The sequence below is a fragment of the Nipponia nippon genome, unplaced genomic scaffold (genome assembly GCF_047370975.1).
Source record: "Nipponia nippon isolate SJK-2023a ecotype South Korea unplaced genomic scaffold, ASM4737097v1 scaffold_22, whole genome shotgun sequence".
Lineage (NCBI taxonomy): Eukaryota > Metazoa > Chordata > Aves > Pelecaniformes > Threskiornithidae > Nipponia > Nipponia nippon.
This window is the reverse complement of record NW_028262339.1, coordinates 2,336,492-2,357,540: the sequence shown is the minus strand read 5'-3', so window position 1 is coordinate 2,357,540 and position 21,049 is coordinate 2,336,492. Positions and strand designations below refer to the sequence as shown.

The 21,049-nt window shown below is 45.1% G+C and overlaps 1 protein-coding gene across 10 annotated transcripts in view; it reads right to left on the bottom strand.

Annotated features, from left to right (window-relative positions):
- Window positions 1–21,049, bottom strand: part of LOC104009742 (growth hormone receptor) — a 159,749-nt gene that overhangs the window by 22,038 nt on the left and 116,662 nt on the right. Inside the window, exon 1 of one of the 10 annotated variants that reach the window (XM_087760392.1) lies at window positions 16,346–16,383. The exons of the other annotated variants lie outside the window; for them this stretch is intronic. The gene's annotated coding sequence lies outside the window, so the exon portion shown is untranslated. Of the gene's footprint in view, window positions 1–16,345; window positions 16,384–21,049 lie in introns of those variants that run through there. 10 annotated transcript variants of the gene reach the window in all.

The window sequence follows — 21,049 nt, the reverse complement described above, 5'->3', positions numbered from 1 at the left end:
TTTTGACTATTGCACCTGGGTTTTTTTGGTATGGTATTCAATATTTGACAGCTTTGGCCTAAATCCCAAAAAGCCTTTGTTTGACCTTGATTTGAGTTTTTACACATTTTTACAAAATTTATCAAACAATTTTCACCTGGTTAAAACCAGCATACGATCATGAAATTGATCAAAAATAAATCAGAATAAAAGATTCAAGAACAGTACTATATTTATAACTTTTTAAATTCAGGAATGTTCCAGCTTTCAAACTTGAACTTTCTTTTCTATTTAATGGAAAATCAAACCATTGTTTAAAAACAAAACAAAGAAAAATAAATGAAATTTTGTGCCTCTGCTTCAGAGACATGAGTAAAATTGCCTCAATTGCATAACGCCTATAATCAAGAAGACATGAGTCTCTCCCATCTTCTATAAACAGATAGTGTGCAAGAAAGTACATGTTATGTCATTTCCTGTTTCTGTCCTCAACTACATGAAACAAGAACAAATATAGCTATTTTTACTGAAACAGGTTAAGAATTTGAGAAAATGATATATTGGGAAACTCTCCTAAGTTAGAATATTTCTGTTGATACCTGCACCATATTTATAACCATAACATACAATATTTAAAGCCCATGCAGACCATGTCCTCATCTCCAGGGGTAAATAAAGTCACACAGTCACTTCTTAACATGATGAAATTAATTGAAGAGAATCAAACTTCACTTACATTTTGAGAGGTCCAGCAGGATCTTAGATATAGGCTCTACAATGACTTAATAATTAATTCTGTTGAATTCACCAGCTTTATACACAAGATAAATTAAGGACTATAAGACGTACAAACTCTTCTAGGAAAATGGATTATAACACAGTGCCCTGGTTTCAGCTGGGATAGCGTTGATTTTTCTTCCTAGTAGCTGGTATAGTGCTGTGTTTTGGGTTTAGGATGAGAATACTGTGGATAACACACTGATGTTTTAGTTGTTGCTGAGTAGTGCTTACACTAGGCAAGGACTTTTCAGCTTCCCATGCTCTGCCAGGTGCACAAGAAGATGGGAGGGGGCACAGCCAGGACAGCTGACCCAGGCTGGCCAAAGGGCTATTCCATACCATATGACATCATGCTCAGTATATGAGCTGGGGGGAGTTGGCCAGGGGGCAGTGATCGCTGCTTGGGGACATGCTGGGCATTGGTCGGTGGGTGGTGAGCAACTGTACAGTGTATCACTTGCTTTGTATATTATTATTATTATTACTACTACTACTACTACAATTACTGTTCTATTTCACTTCACTTACTAAACTGTTCTTATCTCAACCCACGAGTTTTCTGACTTTCACCCTTCCAATTCTCTCCCCCAGTCCACTGGGGTGGGGGGAGTGAGCGAGCAGCTGTGCAGTGCTTAGTTGCTGGCGGGGTTAAACCACGACAGTCCTTTTTGGCACCCAACGTGGGGCACAAAGGGTTTGAGATAATAACAGATTAACCAGAGTGTATTAAGGAATTTGTATCTGTTAACAGTTATCGGTCATAATTTTGATTCATCTGTTCTCGGTATAATCTATTTGAACTGCACCATGCTCTTGTTTTTGCAGTACGTGTTAAAGATTGGTGTTGGGTTTTGCAGTTTGCTGTGCTCTGCAGTGATTAGTGATGTTTTGCCTGGGAGATTTGGTATTAAAACACTGACCTTGAGCCTTATCTGGTATTTGGGTTCTGTAGTGAAGCCATTACTGTACTTCAGGTAACACCTCATGGAGACAATTAGCAATTATACCTCTTCCTCTGAGAGGCTTTTTATGGAGGAAATACAGAATGGCACCTTCGCTGCCTTCTTCTATGATGTTTCCTCCTTCACTGCAACACCTTTTCAGTATCTTGAACATCCTTGGGTAGTTAAGATATATCCATTGGTAGTTCTTGGGAATAGTTACAGTTTTGTCTAAGGTTAATAAGCAGTTTAAGAATATCATCCAGAGATCTGCCCCAAGGCTGGATAGTTATGAGTGGCAGGGTGCGTGGGAGAGCATGGGCAAATGCCTAGGACAGTGGGCCCCTCCAATGTTTTGGAACTTCACCCCTGAACAAGTGCAGAATCCTGAAAAACTAGTAAAGTATTTGGAAAAAGTATGTTGTCACCCTGGCAACTCCAGAGAGACACAAATCACTGCAATGTGCTGGGCCTGGCCCATGCCGAACGAGCCCTATTCAACACTATTCAGAACCCTCAAGGGGAAGAGAAGGTCTCCGGATCTGACGACAAAATGACAGACGCTGTGGCTGTGCCAGCCCCTGCGCCAGCCACCGCGGCTGTGCCAGCCCCTGCGACAGGCACTGTGGCTGTGCCAGTCCCCACGACAGGCACTGCAGCTGAACCAGAGAACCAACCCGTGCCAGTATCGCTTGCCCCTATACAGAAGAAAAAATACACAAGAAAATCAGCTCGTTTAGTAAGGGCTGATGATGAGCCAAGGCCATCACAAGAACAGGAGGAGGAAGAGGCAGAACCCACAAATGAGATGGCAACCACCCGATCCCTGTCCCTGAGTGAGCTGCGAGATATGCAAAAAGATTTCGGTCGTCGTCCAGGCGAGCACGTTGTCACCTGGCTGCTCCAATGCTGGGATAACAGGGCCAGTAGCCTGGAATTAGAGGGTAGGGAAGCCAAGCAGCTGGGATCCCTTTCTAGGGAAGGGGGCATTGACAAAGCAATTGGAAAAGGGGCACAAGCCCTCAGCCTCTGGAGGTGACTCCTGTCAGGTGTGAAGGAAAGGTATCCCTTCAAGGAAGATGTTATATATGTCACCCAGGCAAGTGGACCACCATGGAGAGAGGTATCCAGTACCTGAGGGAATTAGCTGTGCTGGAGGTGATTTATGGTGACCTGGACGACGAGCAGTTATCCAAAGATCCAGATGAAGTCCAGCGCACACAACCCATGTGGCGGAAGTTTGTACAGAGAGCACCAGCATCGCATGCAAACTCATTGGCAGTAATGACATGGAAAGATGAAGAGGGACCAGTGGTGGATGAAATGGCTGGCTAACTCCGACAATACGAAGAAAGTCTCTCTTCCTCACTACGGGCCTGTGTCTGGGCTGTGGAGAAACTATCCCAGAAGGTCAAGCAACTTAAAGAGGATATGTCCTACTCCTCACCTGTACGGACCAGTAGGACTCAGCCATTAGCAGTAAGCGTCCCTCTGCTCAAGAGAGAAGATATAGTGGATACACACCACGGGCCACCCTGTGGTTTTATCTGCGTGACCACGGAGAGGACATGAGGAAGTGGGATGGAAAAAATCTACCTCGACCCTAGAGGCACGGGTACGTGAGTTGCAGGGAAAAACAACTACAAAAGGGGGTTCTTCCAGGAAAATTGCTGCTCCAGTTTCCAGTGAGCAGTTCCCCAGACAGAGTAGAAGGGCTGATTTTGCTTCCGATCTTAACAAAGGGACTTTTGATTCGCATTTACAAGAAGTGAGGAACGAATGCTATGACCAGGACTAGAGGGGCCCTGCCTCCAGCCAGGTGGAGGAAAGGGACTACCGGGTGTACTGGACTGTGTGGATTCAATGGCCTGGCACATCAGACCCACAGGACTATAAGGCTCTAGTGGACACCGGTACAGAGTGTACCCTAATGCCATCAAGCTATAAAGGGGCAGAACCCATCTGTATTTCTGGAGTGACAGGGGGATCCCAACAGCTGACTGTATTGGAGGCCGAAGTGAGCTCAACCGGGAAGGAGTGCCAGAAGCACCCCATTGTGACTGGCCCAGAGGCCCCGTGCATCCTTGGCATAGACTACCTCAGGAGAGGGTATTTCAAGGACCCAAAAGGGTACTGGTGGGCTTTTGGTAAAGCTGCCTTGGAGACGGAGGAAATTAAACAGCTGTCGACCTTGCCTGGTCTCTCAAAGGACTCTTCTATTGTGGGGTCGCTGAGGGTCAAAGAACAACAGGTGCCAATTGCTACCACAACGGTGCACTGGCAGCAATATCGCACCAAGAGACTCTCTGATTCCCATCCATAGGTTGATTCGTCGACTGGAGAGCCAAGGAGTGATCAGCAAGACTCGCTCACCTTTTAACATTCCCATATGGCCAGTGCAAAACTCTAATGGAGAGTGGAGACTAACAGTAGACTATCGGGGCCTGAACGAAGTCACACTGCCACTGAGCGCTGCCGTGCCGGACATGCTAGAACTACAATACGAATTGGAGTTAAAGGCAGCCAAGTGGTATGCCACCATTGACATCGCTAATGCATTTTTCTCAATCCCTTTGACAGCAGAGTGCAGGCTGCAGTTTGCTTTCACTTGGAGGGGGGTCCAGTACACCTGGAATCGACTGCCCCAGGGGTGGAAACACAGCCCCACCATTTGCCATGGACTGATCCAGACTGCATTGGAACAGGGTGGGGCTCCTGAACACCTGCAATACATTGATGACATCATTGTGTGGGGCAACACAGCAGCAGCAGAGTTTTTTGAGAAAGGGAAGAAAATAGTCCAAATCCTTCTGGAGGCTGGCTTTGCCATAAAACAAAGTAAGGTCAAGGGACCTGCACAGGAGATCCAGTTCTTAGGAATAAAATGGCAAGATGGATGTCGTCAGATCCCAACGGATATAATCAACAAAATAACAGCCATGTCTCCACCAACCAGCAAAAAGGAAACAGAAGCTTTCTTGGGCGTTGTGGGTTTTTGGAGAATGCATATTCCAAATTACAGTCTGATTGTAAGCCCTCTCTATCAAGTGACCCAGAAGAAGAACAATTTCAAGTGGGGCCCTGAGCAACGACAAGCCTTTGAACAAATTAAACAGGAGACAGTCCATGCAGTAGCCCTTGGGCCAGTCCGGGCAGGAGAAGATGTAAAATATGTGCTCTACATTGCAGCCGTGGAGAAGGGCCCTACCTGGAGCCTCTGGCAGAAAGCACCAGGGGAGACTCGAGGTCGACCTCTACGGTTTTCGAGTCGGGGATACAGAGGGTCCGAAACCCGCTATACTCCAACTGAAAAAGAGATATTGGCAGCATATGAAGGGGTTCGAGCTGCTTCAGAAGTGGTTGGTACTGAAGCACAGCTCCTCCTGGCAACCCAACTGCTGGTGCTGGGCTGGATGTTCAAAGGGAGGGTCCCCTGTACACATCATGCAACTGATGCTACGTGGAGTCGCACTCATCACACAACGGGCTCAAATAGGAAACCCCAGTTGCCCAGGAATCTTGGAAGTGATCATGGACTGGCCAGAAGGCAGAGATTTCGGAATATTGCCAGAGGAGGAGGAGGTGACGCGTGCTGAGGAGGCCACACTGTATAATAAACTACCAGAAAATGAGAAGCAATATGCCCTGTTCACTGATGGGTCCTGTCGTCTTGTGGGGAAGCATCAGAGGTGGATGGAATCCTGTACGACAAGTTGCAGAAACTGCTGAAGGAGAAGGTGAATCGAGTCAGTTTGCAGAGGTGAAAGCCATCCAGCTGGCTTTGGATATTGCTGAATGAGAAAAGTGGCCAATGCTCTATCTCTATACTGACTCATGGACGGTGGCAAATGCCCTGTGGGGGTGGTTACAGCAATGGAAGCAGAGCAACTGGCAGCACAGAGGCAAACCCATCTGGGCTGCCGCATTGTGGCAAGATATTGCTGCCCGGATAGAGAACCTGGTTGTAAAAGTACGTCACGTAGATGCTCATGTACCCAAGAGTCAGGCCACTGAAGAACATCACAACAACCAGCAGGTGGATCAGGCTGCTAAGATTGAAGTGGCTCCGGTGGGTCTGGACTGGCAACATAAGGGTGAATTATTCCTAGCTCAGTGGGCCCATGACACCTCAGGCCATCAAGGAAGAGATGCAACCTGTAGATGGGCTCGTGATCGAGGGGTGGACTTGACCATGGACACTATTGCACAGGTTATCCATGAATGTGAAACGTGCTGCAATCAGGTGAGCCAAGCGGTTCAAGCCTCTCTGGTATGGAGGACGATGGTTGAAATATCAATATGGGGAGGCCTGGCAGATTGATTATATCACACTCCCACAAACCCACCAAGGCAAGCGCCATGTGCTTACAATGGTGGAAGCAACCACCGGATGGCTGGAAACATATCCTCTGCCCCATGCCACCGCCCGGAACACTATCCTGGGCCTTGAAAAGCAAGTCCTGTGGTGACATGGCACCCCAGAAAGAACTGAGTCAGACAACGGGACTCATTTCCGAAACAGCCTCATAGACACCTGGGCCAAAGAGCATGGCATTGAGTGGGTATATCACATCCCCTATCATGCACCGGCCTCCGGGAAAATCGAACGATACAACGGACTGTTAAAGACTACACTGAGAGCAATGGGTGGTGGGACATTCAAACACTGGGATACACATTTAGCAAAGGCCACCTGGTTAGTCAACACTAGGGGATCTGCCAATCGAGCTGGCCCTGCCCAATCAAGACTTTTATGTACTATAGAAGGGGATAAAGTCCCTGTAGTGAACATAAAAAATATGCTGGGGAAGACAGTCTGGGTTACTCCCGCCTTAGGCAAAGGTAAACCCATTCGTGGGATTGCTTTTGCTCAAGGACCTGGGTGCACTTGGTGGGTGATGCGGGAGGATGGGGAAGTCTGATGTATACCTCAAGGAGACTTGATTTTGGGAGAAAATAGCCAATGAACTGAATTGTATAACGTTTGTTGCTATATAATACTGGATGTCATCACTTCTGTGATTACTATATGCCATATCAACAGTATACAGTTAGAATCACCCAAATTAATGAAGAATGAACTTTGAGGAAACCAAGCAAAGTGCAGAGGTGATAGAACCAGAACTGGCTTCAGCATGCTACAATCCACCACCACGTACTACCTCTCCTGCCCAGAAAGACCGTTATGACAGATGAATCCCAAAGTCATCAACTAAATGAACTCAACAAATGTTCTAGAGGGATAGCATATAGACTAAGGGAATCATACCCATGTATTGTATCAAAGGAAAGGAAGGGGGTGGTGGTTAATGAGGATGTGTTGGATAATGTGGGACCTGGGCATGACGTAAATGTTATGGAATAAAGGGTGGATACTGTCCTTGTTTCAGCTGGTATAGAGTTAATTTTCTTCTTGGTAGCCGGTATGGGGCTGTGTTTTGGGTTTAGGATGAGAACAATGTCGATGATACACTGATGTTTTGGTTCTTGCTAAGTAGTTGCTAAGTGGTGCTCACACTGGTCAAGGACTTTTCAGCTTCCCATGCTCTGCCAGGTGCACAAGAAGATGGGAGGGGGCACAGCCAGGACAGCTGACCCCAACTGGCCAAAGGGCTATTCCATACCGTATGACATCATGCTCAGTATATAAACTGGGAGGAGTTGGCCGGGGGGCAGCGATCAGTGGGTGGTGAGCAATTGTACAGTGTATCACTTGCTTTGTATATTATTATTGTATTATATTATTACTATTACTATTACTATTACTATTACTATTACTATTACTATTACTATTACTACTATTCTATTTCATTTTACTTCAGTTATTGAACTGCTCTTATCTCAGCCCATGTGTTTTCTGACTTTCACCCTTCCGATTCTCTCCCCCATCCCACTGGGGGGGGAGTGAGTGAGCGGCTGTGTAGTGCATAGTTGCTGGCTGGGGTTAAACCACGACACACAGCCAGAAGTGGCATCGGTTACAATGGAGAGGATTATCAATGCACACAGAGTAAAGATTAAGACTTGGTCTCTTACACCCTAACTTCGGAGGAATGTATCCCTAAGGTCCCACTTTCTTTTCCACTTCCTCACAACAGGACTCTCATTTCTTTGTCTCACAGATGTTCCTTCAATAGGCACAAGAATTTCTGAGCAGGAAGCAGATTTGTCTGGGATTCATATACTCTTGGTTTACTGGTTTGTAATTTGTATTTTTGGGTTTTTTTAATGACCAGTTCCATTTGTAAGAAAAATTATCTTCTGATTGATCGTTTCCAGTTTCTGTGACCAGCAACTATTAACAGATATAAATTCCTTAATACACTCTGGTTAATCTGTTATTATCTCAAACCCTTTGTGCCCCACGTTGGGTGCCAAAAAGGACTGTCGTGGTTTAACCCCAGCCAGCAACTAAGCACTGCACAGCCGCTCGCTCATTCCCCCCTCCCTGGTGGGATGGGGAAGAGAATCGGAAGAGTAAAAGTGAGAAAACTCATGGGTTGTGAGAACAGTTTAGTAATTGAAATAAAGTAAAGCAGCAGTAGTAGTAGTAGTAGTAATATTATGTAAAGCAAGTGATGCATGATGCAATTGCTCACCACCCGCCAAACAATGCCCAGCATGTTTCCAAGCAGCGATCACTGCCCCCTGGCCAACTCCCCCCAGCTTATATACTGAGCATGATGCCATATGGTATGGAATAGCCCTTTGGCCAGTCTGGGTCAGCCCCCCTGGCTGTGCCCCCTCCCAGCCCCCTGTGCACCCGGCAGAGCATGGGAAGCTGAAAAGTCCTTGACCAGTGTGAGCACTACTCGGCAACAACCAAAACATCAGTGTGTTATCCACATTATTCTCATCCTAAATCCAAAACACAGCACTATAGCAGCTACTAGGAAGAAAATAAACTCTATCCCAACTGAAACCAGGACAGAGGCTCAAGCAGAAATCCAGTCGGTCCCTTGTCATTACTTGTGATGTGACTCCAGCAGCAGGAATGAGCATAAAAGCCAAAAGAAATCAGCTTGCATGGTTTGCACTTGCCACACATGGACTTACAGAGAGTAATTTATATTGATTAAATGAACCTGAAATTTTGGATAACATCTCTGTGTTGCTATGTTGACAGTATAACCAGCTCCAACAATTATGATATAGGCATATGTTAAAGAGGAATAAGCAAGCCAGTTTATGAAATAACAACAGCATGAAGTTTTATACATGCTTACTAGTCAGCTTTGCTTTGTTTGAAAAAATTTGAAATTTGAAAAACTGAAGATATTTTTTACACTCTTTCATTTTTTTAATTCTTTCTCTATCCTTTTTAGTTCTACCAGGAAGACTAAATGGAAATGTCAAATTATCATTAAAAATATGAGTTTCAAAGTATAAATTGTTCCAACAAAACCAGGAACCAAAGAACACGGGAAATACCGATGTACACCTTATTAAATTTCCAGGTTCATTTCTAGATGTTTAAGCTTGAGCTAATCATCCAAATTAAATCACCACATTTTAAAGGAGAAAAGGAAAATTATGGTAGTCAAGAGACTACAGTTATAACTGTAAAACAGAACTGAGAGACCTTAGTAGTTTTTGGGACCTTATCTTAGCATAAGAGAGAAAAATTGTTGGAAGACAGAAAGAGTAATAAGAGTACAGTGGGTAGACAGAATGTTCACACGACAGAACAGAGATATAAGATGCCAGAAACATGTTAAAATAAAATATATGTTGGTAGCATAGCTAACAACGCCATCTGCTAAGTCTTCCTTACACATCCTACTACAAAATTTGGTATTCAATTGCTTGACGCTTTGCTATAATTTATTAATTTGAGTTGAGAATCTCAGTATCAGGTGCCTGTCTTTTATGGACATCTCCAGAAAAAACAGTTCAGCTATTCCTTAGCAGGTTAGAGAAAGCGGTTTGCTCATGCTAAGTACTCTGGTGTTCTTCATTTTGAAAATAGCTTTTCAGTTAGGAACACACCATCATCTTGTGGAAATCTGCCCCAATTCCATTATGCACCATACTGAGGGCTTCACACTGTGCCTAAATTTGCACTGGCCCCTTGCATGGGGCATAATTTTACCATGAGGTGCAGATAGACCTATTACTTTTATTAAAGTGACTGCTTATATAATGCTACTGTAGGTCAGAGTAGGTCTCGGTCTGTTGGCAAGACATTTGTGCTGTTATCTGAGCTGGGAAACCAAACCCAGGAGTGATCCTTTTTGAATCCTGCAGGCACAGAACATGGTGGTACATGTTGGAAATTCCTATGACAGTGGCAAAACGCTGACAGATTAATCTACACCTGGCCCCTGAGCATGCCTGGTATGTCTCACCAAACTATAAATCAAATATGTTTTTACAAGTTTTCTTCTTTTAGAAATCACTCAGCAAATATTTTGAGCTCAAATCACGATCCTTTTTCTCATAAAAGTGCCAAGCCCTTTTCAAACCATGTTAACTGAGGAGCAGATTAAAGTATCAGTTGCTTCTGAAATAGAGGAACTTTTAAGCATCTAGAGGAACAGTACTACAAAGGAGTATCTCTAATGCTGCCTTGCAGAAGGTAAGTCAAAGAGCCGTTACCCATTATCACTGCAGAAAGCCTGTAAACTTCTTCCAAACAGCTGCCATCACATTTGGCAGCAGTGGATTTCCATGATGGGGCTCTCCATGCTCCAATCTGCCCTCACCCAGTTGCACTATGTGAGTCCTACAATGGAGCTAACCTCCAAGGATGAAACCACCATGGTGCAGAGGGCAGGAGTGTATGTATGCATGCATGGACACACATACACATCTCTCTCTTCCCCCTTCAGCGGAATTGGAAAGGAAAATTATTTCCTATCTTAAACTGTTTTCAGACAAGGCGATCAAAAAAGCTAAAGAACAGATTTTTTTATGATTAAATAAGCTAGGGCTTTCCAGCCTGGAAAAGAGACAGCTTAGTAGGGAAATCTACAAAATTACAAACATACATATGTATGTTCAAGAAGACAATTGCCAACTTTACAGTAAAAACTATTCAAAGGTAATAAATATAAAGGCACCAACTCTGGCTCCAACCCCCCCCCAAGACACACATCACTGAAGGAAGGCAGAACATTCAGTGCTTGCTCTGTTCTTCTGCTCTTCACCATGCATTTGGTAAGCAACCATTTAAGATATAGGAGATAGGATACAAGGCTAAAGGAATTTTAGGTCTTCCTTGGCACAGCTATTACTGTTCTACAGCTGTTTTGAAAAGAGAAGCCTGCAAGAAAGATAGACATGAGTATCAACCGATGGTGTTTTAAAATATTTTTTCTACTACAAAATAAATTACACTTTATTTAATCAGTCAGCCTAGTCTTGTCATCCCTGGTCAATAAGTTACATACTCAATCTTAGTAAGGCTTGCTATGTAACATAAACATGATACAAACTTTCTTTACTTTTCTACTTTTAGTCAAAATTATGGGATAAGCTCATGTCAGTTCATAGCTCTGTGTCAATAACTGCTATTCCATTTTACTGCTGAGTTATGCATAATGTATATATGGAGAGCTCAGAAAGAAGAGTATGGCAAGAATAGCATTAAATTCACAGTTTAGAAAGGTGTAAAGTCCTGTCCTCTTCAACTCTACCCTGTCTCCTATCTGTAAATGACACCTTCTCAGGCTCACTTACAAGTTACTATATAAGCACCACTCTGGGAGTGTAGCCAAGCATGGGACAGTCTGACCTATATCCCCTGTTTAGTCCATGGACAAAGTAATGATGTCATAAGGGAGGATACACCAAACTGTAAGGAAAGGCAACTTAATAAAGCCCTTTGACATGTAGTCATTTAGCACCAATAAAACTGATATTCATGATCTTGTGTATAAAACTCCTATTAATTTCTCAGTTACCAGAATGCATACAGCATTCGTGGTGGTTTTTAGCTTGCTCCCCAGGCAGAGATGTGAAAGGCAACAGTGACTTGAAGAACTGAAAGAACAGAATATTTCCTGAACTTTTGCCATGTACTTATTCTGCTGCCAAGATTGTACCTGGGGACAGATAGAAAAAGATTTATTTGTTGAGAGACCTTCTACAGATGCTTGCAGGTTATGGTCTTTCTTTCTTCCCCTTGTAAATCTTGCGGAGCAGTTCATGCAGCATTAACTCTCTCCATGACTTCTATACCATACATGAAGATAAGGCAGAGGATGCATAACTTTTGGGAACTAGTCACTGATGATATACCATGATCAGTTTGCGAGCAGAATAGGAGGGCTCAGCAAAGGGAAGGGGCCATCGTGGCCTTGTAAGCCTGTAAACTATGAGAAGAGCCAAAAATGTCTCTCATTTTCAAGCTCCGAAGAATCAAATGCATGGTATTGTTTGTGAGCGATGTGTGATAGTGCAGCACAGCCAAGGACATACTAGTAAGAAAATGTGATTAGTAGAATAATCTAATCCAAGAGCACAATCAAATTTCATTCAGTGGGAACTGAGCACACTTAGTGCCAGACTCCTAGGAGGGCGAGAGTCAAAGGGAAGGCAATGTTGGGAATTTTTAAGTCCAGTTTTCAAAAAGAGAATAGCTGATATTCACATGATGGGAATATCAGAGAAAAAATTCCCTTTCGTGCAGTTTCAGAGTACTGAGGATCTCAGATTTTTATCACTTAATCTAGTGACAGAAATCCTTTTGCACTTTCCATTTTCTCCTTTTTGTCCTTTCATGTCCCTCTTTACCTCCCTGAGCTCTTTGCTTCCACTAATGAATTCCCTGCCTCTTTTCTCAAGGTGCTTTCCCACTACCCTTATTTTCTTTCCTTCTCTCTTTAACATCCCTCTCTTCTTGACTGAGATTCCGAGTTCTGCAATTCTGAGTTGATTTTCAATATTTTCCCTGATGGGTGAATGTGGGAGCATGTGACACACAAATTGCTGAATGCCCAGGAGAGGCGGCTGTGGCGCAGAGCAGGCTGCTGCAGAGGGACAGATCCAGACGCAGTCCCAGGACGCAGCTTTGTTTTCTGTTCAGGGCCAGAAGTTTCCAGCTAACCTTGTGAAGTGGGAGGGTGGAAACTGGCTAGTTCAGCTCAATCCGGGGGGGGGGGGGGGGGAAAGATTTACTAAGGGATCTACCTTGGCATCTTAAAGTAGTACAATTAGGGCTCATCCGACAATTGTGCTGCCTGCTCCACAGGGAACACTGAGCTTTTGCTATCAAGACAACAGAACTTGACTACCTAAAAAGTCAGAAAATACATTTTGGCAAACATCTGTGTGAATTTTGTTTTGCAATTTGAACTTGAAGTCCAAAAGGGCTCATGAGAACTACAGCTCTGTTATGTGACCTTGAGCGCTTACCGAAGTATGTTTAAAGATTGCAGCAATAATACATGAAATAAACTTCACAAGTATTACAAATGAAAAGGTACCAAGTCCCTAAAATACTACAAAGCTCCCTCCAAACTGCTGCCACAAAATCCTCGTCATCCTTTCTAAAAGCCTTGTATAATGCAGCTGTTGCAGCATTTAGCCATTTGTTACACAGTTTATAAATGGATTTACTTTTTGTCACAGGCATCCTGGCGAGAAACCTCTTGTTGACACAGACAATGGCAATTTCTTCTATGAAAACCATCTTTTAAGTTCACATTACAGATTGGACTCGATGATCTCAGAGGTCCTTTCCAACCTTAACGATTCTATGATTCTATGATCAAAGATACACTGAATAAACATTAACATTTCAACAGCTTTTTAGAAAACTGGCTTATAAATTAAAAATGTCAGGATCACAGTGACTCCTGAGCAATTTAAGTCCTATCACTCACACTAAAAAAGACATAAATTCATTATGAAATGAACAGAGGGTGGGACTGGCTCTACCACACTTACTCATGCTGACCAGGGTGTACCTAGACAATTCCCCCATGGGACCCTTCTGCAAAATGTAGTACAGGGCTGTTCAGATTAAACTGAGAAAAGAAACGTAATAAAACGTTCCCTTTTTAACACCTTAAAATGCTCATCTGTTGCCCCTAATGAGACCAAATTCTGGTACACTTCTGGTATAGTGCCTAGATGAATCTCAGTCACCAGCAGATTTATATTGTCTTTCTGCAGCTCTAGTGCACAGTGGAAAAAAGACATATGCACATGGGAACAAAATATGTAATAAATATGAGCCAACCTTCCCGAATGCCAACTCCAACAACACTACTTGGATAGGAAAGGTCTAATTGCTGGCACTCTATAGCTGGCTCAGACATACACTTTGCCAGTGAGATTTGCATCACCTCAGTATGAAGCAGCAGACCGATAAGACAAACAAATCCAGTTCCAATTCAGGCTCTGGAAGAAAGAGGCTGTAGGGCTTATGCAGAGATTTCTGTGCATTTCTTTGCCAGTGTGATCCCATGTGTCTCAGTATCACAAACCTGTCCTTATTTGCTTCTGACTTCTTGTCAGATCACAGGATCCAGTCTTCAAGCTCCTGTCCTCAGTCCCTGTATTGGATTTGCATGGCAAGGTTTTGGTAGCGGGGGGGCTACAGGGGTGGCTTCTGTGAGAAGCTGCTAGAAGCTTCCCCCATGTCCGACAGAGCCAATACCATCCAGCTCCAGGCACCGGAGAAGAGATTCCCCTGCAGTCCGTGGTGAAGACCATGGTGAGGCAGGCTGTCCCCCTGCAGCCTATGGAGGACCCCATGCCGGAGCAGGTGGATGTGACCAAAGGAGGCTGTGACCCTGTGGGAAGCCCACACACTGGAACAGTGGAGAGAGGAGCCTGCGCTGGAGCAGGTTTGCTGGCAGGACTTGTGACCCTGTGGGGCACCCAACACTGGAGCAGTCTGTTCCTGAAGGACTGCACCCCGTGGAAGGGACCCACGCTGGAGCAGTTCATGAAGAACTGTAGCCCGTGGGAAGGACTCACGTTGGAGAAGTTCGTGGAGGACTGTCTCCCGTGGGAGGGACCCCACGCTGGAGCAGGGGAAGAGTGTGAGGAGTCCTCCCCCTGAGGAGGAATGAGCGGCAGAGACAACATGTAATGAACTGACCACAACCCTCATTCCCCATCCCCCTGCACCACTCAGGGGGAGGAGGTAGAGAAATTGTGAGTGAAGTTGAGCCTGAGAAGAAGGGAGGGGTGGGGGGAAGGTGTTTTAAGATTTAGGGGTTTTATTTCTCATTACCCTACTCTGATTTGATTGGTAATAAATTAAACTAATTTCCACGAGTCGAGTCTGTTTTGCCCATGACAGTAATTGGCGAGTGATCTCTTCCTGTCCTTATCTCGACCCACGAGCCTTTTGATATATTTTCTCCCTCTGTCCAGCTGAGGAGGGGGAGTGATAGAGTGGCTTGGTGGGCACCTGGTGTCCAGCCAAGCTCAACCCACCACAGTCCCACTTTTTCTGTTCAGACAACCCTAATCTTTTCTTTGCTTGCCTCAGTGGTCCTCCAATACACAGCAAGCTGCTGTACAGTTTCCTTCTCTTCCATCCCATCTAAACCAGTCCAATCTAGCATCTTGGCTGCATATCCATCACACCTGCTGTCCTGCACTGCAGCACGCCCCTGGATGCAGGACTGCATGTCTCTTGTAGTCAGCTGAACATGAACTCTGGCTGCTGCTTATCTCATCTGCCCTGCTATTACACAATGCCAGATCACCTTTAGGGAATATCTGCTCGATGTTACCAAAACAGCAGCAGATACCACAGGTAGAGGCTATACAGAGCGCTGGATCCAATTGCACCTTAGGTAAGTTCATCCTAGAGGGCTATCCAAAGAAAATTTCAATACTTCCAGGAAGTTTCTCCTGGAATACTGTGGTGGGTTGACCCTGGCTGGATGCCAGGGGCCCACCAAAGCTGCTCTATCACTCCCCTCCTCAGCTGGACAGGGGAGAGAAAATATAATGAAAGGCTCGTGGGTTGAGATAAGGACAGGGAGAGATGATTCACCAATTACCGTCACAGGCAAAACAGACTCGACTTCGGGAAATTAGTGTAATTTATTACCAAACAAATCGGAGTAAGGTAATGAGAAAAAAACCCCTAAATCTTAAAACACCTTCCCCCCACCCCTCCCTTCTTCCCAGGCTCAACTTCACTCCCGAGTTCTCTACCTCCTCCCCCAGAGGCGCAGGGGGATGGGGAATGGGGGTTGCAGTCAGTTCATCACATGTTTTCTTTGCTGCTCCTTCCACCTCAGGGGGAGGACTCCTCACACTCTTCCCCTGCTCCAGCGTGGGGTCCCTCCCACGGGAGACAGTCCTCCACGAACTTCTTCATCATGAGTCCTTCTCATGGGCTACAGTTCTTCATGAACTGCTCCAGCATGGGTCCCCCGTGGGGTCATAAGTCCTGCCAGCAAACCTGCTCCAGTGCGGGCTCCTCTCTCCACAGGTCCTGCCAGGAGCCTGCTCCAGCGCAGGCTTCCCACAGGGTCACAGCCTCCTTTGGGCGCATCCACCTGCTCCAGCATGGGGTTCTCCACGGGCTGCAGGTGGATATCTGCTCCACCATTAACCTCCATGAGCTGCAAGGGGACAGCCTGCCGCACCATGGTCTTCACCACGGGCTGCAGGGGAATCTCTGCTCCAGTGCCTGGAGCACCTCCTCCCCCTCTTCCGTCTTCACTGACCTTGGTGTCTGCAGGGTTGTTCCTCTCACATATTCTCACTCCTCTCTCTCTGGCTGCAAATGCGCAGTTTCCTCCCCCCTTCTTAAATATGTTATCCCAGAGGCACTACCACTGTTGCTGATTGGCTTGGTCTTGGCCAGTGGTGAGGTCCGTCTTGGAGCTGGCTGGCATTGGCTCTATTGGACATAGGGGAAGCTTCTAGCAGCTTCTCACAGAAGCCATCCCTGTAGCCCCCCCGCTACCAAAACTTTGCCACACAAACCCAATACAAATACAGAGAGGGTCACTCCAGGAAGGAGCTCCAAAGGTATGCAAGCAGGTAAGTAAGTAATGCACACAGGCATTTATGGGGCCACTGAGACTACTTTAGGTCTGGTCTACACAACTACAGAAATTCAACCCTTGCCCATATCCCTTTCCTCCAGTTTAGTTCTTGTCCCCACTAAATTTGAACCTATTCCCTCCTCCACACTGCCTTGGCACCAACGAGGGGGTCACAGAACGTGCACAAGAGACAGGCTTCCTGCTCTTGTTTCCAGGGCTTGGCCATGTCCCAGCCCACAGCAGCTGGCTGTAGCCACTCAGAGAAACTCTGCTTCGTCTGTGCAGCCCTGGGACAGAGCGTGCTCAGACACCCTCCATTGGCAACACACACAGGCTCGTCAGAACTGATTGCTAGAAGAGCATAAGCAAACTGTGATGTCAGAGTCTTTGGAAATTTTAGTTACTAAGTGCAAGCAAGTTTCTACTTAGAACACACACATAATTGAGAATTGTCACAGGAGTATCAAAATCTGAGTATGTTTTCACAAACACAGTAAAAGACAATTCCCTGGGCAACTGAAAACATTTCAGTAGGAAGACTTAGGCAATCTTAATCACATATATAAAGTATTAGCAACACTTCCTACAGTCATTCTATCATCAGTGAGCTTGGAAGCGCAGAGGAGCACACAAAGTTGTTTATTTATGATGCATTTATTTATGAGAATGACAGAATAATTTAGGTTAGGAGGGACCTCTGGGGGTCATCTAGTCCAACCTCATAGTCAAAGCAGGGCCATCTTCGAAGTTAGATCAGGCTGCTGAGGGCCTTGCTCTGTCCTGTTTTGAATATCACCAAAGACAGAGATCCTGTGGCCTCTCCGGCAAAATCTGCTCCAGTGCTTAACCATTTGCAAGGGAAGGATTTTTTCCTTATGTTCAAATGGGTCATCTCTTGTTGAAGTTTGTGACCATTGCCCCTTGCTATTTTGCGTGTACCTCTGAGAAGAAAATGGCTTGTCCATAAAAACTCCTGTAGGTAATGGAAAACAAATCCAGTTTCTTCAGCTTCTCCTTGTATATCATGTGCTCCCACCCTCTATCCATCCTAGTGGCCCTCCACTGGACTGCCTTCAGCTTGCCAACAATATTTGTAAGTATTTATAAAGCTCTCTAGATTGCACAAACCTGCAAGAACACACTGACTTAACAACAGTAAAATAAATATTATGAATACATTTTATGGATCCTTCATGATTCATTAAAGAAAATGATTGCTAGCAAAGTAGTAGATCTGGGCAGTAATTACAGCAGAGTACAGGGCAGTTTCTGCCTGGTTACAAATTTTCAGTTGCAATTCCTTTCTGTTAGAATATTCCACTTATATCAAAGCCACATATTTCTGTGAACTGAGATGATTTTGATGAGCTTCTGAAAAATATTTCGGAAAAGAAAGCCTCATTAATAATTTTCTGTACTTCGGAATTGAAAACACTCCTTGTGACTGAATGCCGGTCAGTTTGTTTGAACTTGTGTCTACAGAGAAGCTCTCCAAATTATCCCCCCCCCCCCCCCTTGGGAAACAGCAACTGAAGAAAACTCCTCCAGCATAGCAAGGGCAGTTACCTTATCCTATTGCATTATTTTGTAATCCTCACACAGGGTTTTATGGATTTGTCAGGCCACAGTTGACTTCTCCTTGCCCTTGTGAAGTCTGTCTCCTCTCTTTTCATTATGCAGAAAAACAATGAGGAAAGTGGGGACCATGTGGCAGCAGTTACGATATTCCCAAAGGAGAATAAAAATGATGTATTTCTGACAATGCTTGACATTGCAAGTAGCAGGGCTGCCAACCTCATTCCCACATTCCTAACACTGAAAACTGTGTTAGTGGCTTTGGAGAAATGCAAGGCCAGGTTTCCTGGAAGCATCCTTCCTCCACAGAGCACTTCAGAATGGGAAATGGACAAAAGAGCTGCATCAGTACTGCTTGATGCTACTTATCCATATGACACCAGAGGTGCCACTCTACCCCCTTGGTCATGCTGTTGTGGGTCAATTGCCCACCCAAGGCTCTGCACTCCTATATTCACTTATGACCCATAAGAATGATCCTACTTCTCCAATTATATTTAAAAATACCTTTTAAATCTCTTTTTCTGATAATAATATTAAACTATTTTGGATTAGGCTACAAAGGCTGGTAAAAAAAAAAAAACGCACTGAAAAGGTCAGTATTTGTAAATCACAGTCTATCCGGTACATAAAGGACTGCAGTCATGGTGTTGAGTGAGACTGACAGAACCCTTGCAATGTAACTTCAAATATTTATCGGTGGTACTATTCTAAAATAAAAAAAAACACCACCACCTAAAACTAAAAAAAGACTTTTGAGATTTAGCATTATGATGCATTTGAAATTGAAGGGCTAAGTATGTTGAGATCAGTGCAAGTACATTTAAGTGCCCAATAACAATTCTGAACTTACATTTAAAAATATGCTATCTATTACTGTATTTTTAACATCATTAGAAGTAATATAAATAATAGAAGAATAGTAGTAGCATTGCTAAAAGAGGTGACAGAAAAATATTTTCTCTTTAATTCTGTCTGCCTCTATGTTCTTTGTAGGAGGCAGTTTTACTGTCTGTCTTGGTATACAGTCAATTAATATCTTTGCAGTTAGTCTGTCTCTTTTAAACAACAATGTGATAGCAAGAGAAAAAAATGGAAAATGAAAATGTGCACATTATACTACTAAAAGGCTTATGGATTTTGAGACAGGAGGAAAAATCCAAATGTTTTAAGAGAGGTCCCGGATGACTGGAAGTTACCTAATGTGACGCCCATCTACAAGAAGGGTCGGAAGGAGGATCCGGGGAACTACAGGCCTGTCAGCCTGACCTCGGTGCCGGGGAACGTCATGGAGCAGATCATCTTGAGTGCCATTACGCAGCACGTGTGGGACAATCGGGGGATCAGGCCCAGCCAGCATGGGTTTATCAAAGGGAGGTCCTGCTTCACTAATCTGGTCTCCTTCTATGATAAGGTGACCCTCTTAGTGGATGAGGGGAAGGCTGTGGATGTTGTCTGCCTGGACTTTAGTAAGGCCTTTGACACTGTCTCCCACAGCATTCTCCTGGAGAAACTGGCTGCACACGGCTTGGATGGGTGTATTCTACGCTGGGTAAAAAACTGGCTGGACAGCCGAGCCCAGAGAGTGGTGGTGAATGGAGTTAAATCCAGTTGGCGGCCAGTCATGAGTGGTGTTCCCCAGGGCTCAGTGTTGGGGCCGGTCCTGTTGAACATCTTCATTGATGATCTGGATGAGGGGATTGAGTGCACCCTCAGGAAGTTTGCAGATGACACCAAGTTGGGTGGAAGTGTTGATCTGCTGGAGGGTAGGAAGGCCCTACAGAGGGACCTGGACAGGCTGGATCGATGGGCCGAGGCCAACTGCATGAGATTCAACAAGGCTAAGTGCTGGGTCCTGCACTTGGGTCACAACAACCCCATGCAACGCTACAGGCTTGGGGAGGAGTGGCTGGAGAGCTGCCTGGCGGAAAAGGACCTGGGGGTGTTGGTTGACAGCTGCCTGAACATGATCCAGCAGTGTGCTCAGGTGGCCAAGAGGGCCAATAGCATCCTGGCTTGTATCAGGAATAGTGTGGCCAGCAGGACCAGGGAGGTGATAGTGCCCCTGTACTCGGCACTGGTGAAGCCGCACCTCGAGTACTGTGTTCGGTTCTGGGCCCCTCACTACAAGAAGGACATCAAGGTGCTAAAGCGTGTCCAGAGGAGGGCAACGAAGTTGGTGAAGGGTCTAGAGCACAAGTCTTATGAGGAGCAGCTGAGGGAACTGGGGTTGTTTAGTCTGGAGAAGAGGAGGCTGAGGGGAGACCTTATTGCTCTCTACAACTCCCTGAAAGGAGGTTGTAGCGAGGTGGGGGTCGGTCTCTTCTCCCTAGTAATGAGTGATAGGACGAGAGGAAACGGCCTCAAGCTGCGCCAGGGGAGGTTTAGGTTGGATATTAGGAAAAACTTCTTCACTGAGAGGGTGGTCAAGCATTGGAACAGGCTGCCCAGGGAAGTGGTTGAGTCCCCATCCCTGGAGGTATTTAAAGAACGGATAGACATGGTGCTCGAGGACATGGTATAGATGGACTTGGCAGTGATAGGTTAACGGTTGGACTCGATGATCTTAAGGGTCTTTTCCAACCTTGACGATTCTATGATTCTATGATTCTATAATTTTTGAAGATGAATTATGGAGATGTCTCTTTTAAGTCCTATGCAGTTCTGACACATCTAAATAACAGATGAAGACCTCTGCTGAAGAGAAGCAGGGGTCGTGCTTTATTTGCAGCGTTGCCTAAAAACTTGTAACAGCTGTCCCCTTTCCCTCCCTATCTTTACAAAATAACTGTTGAACTCTCCTAA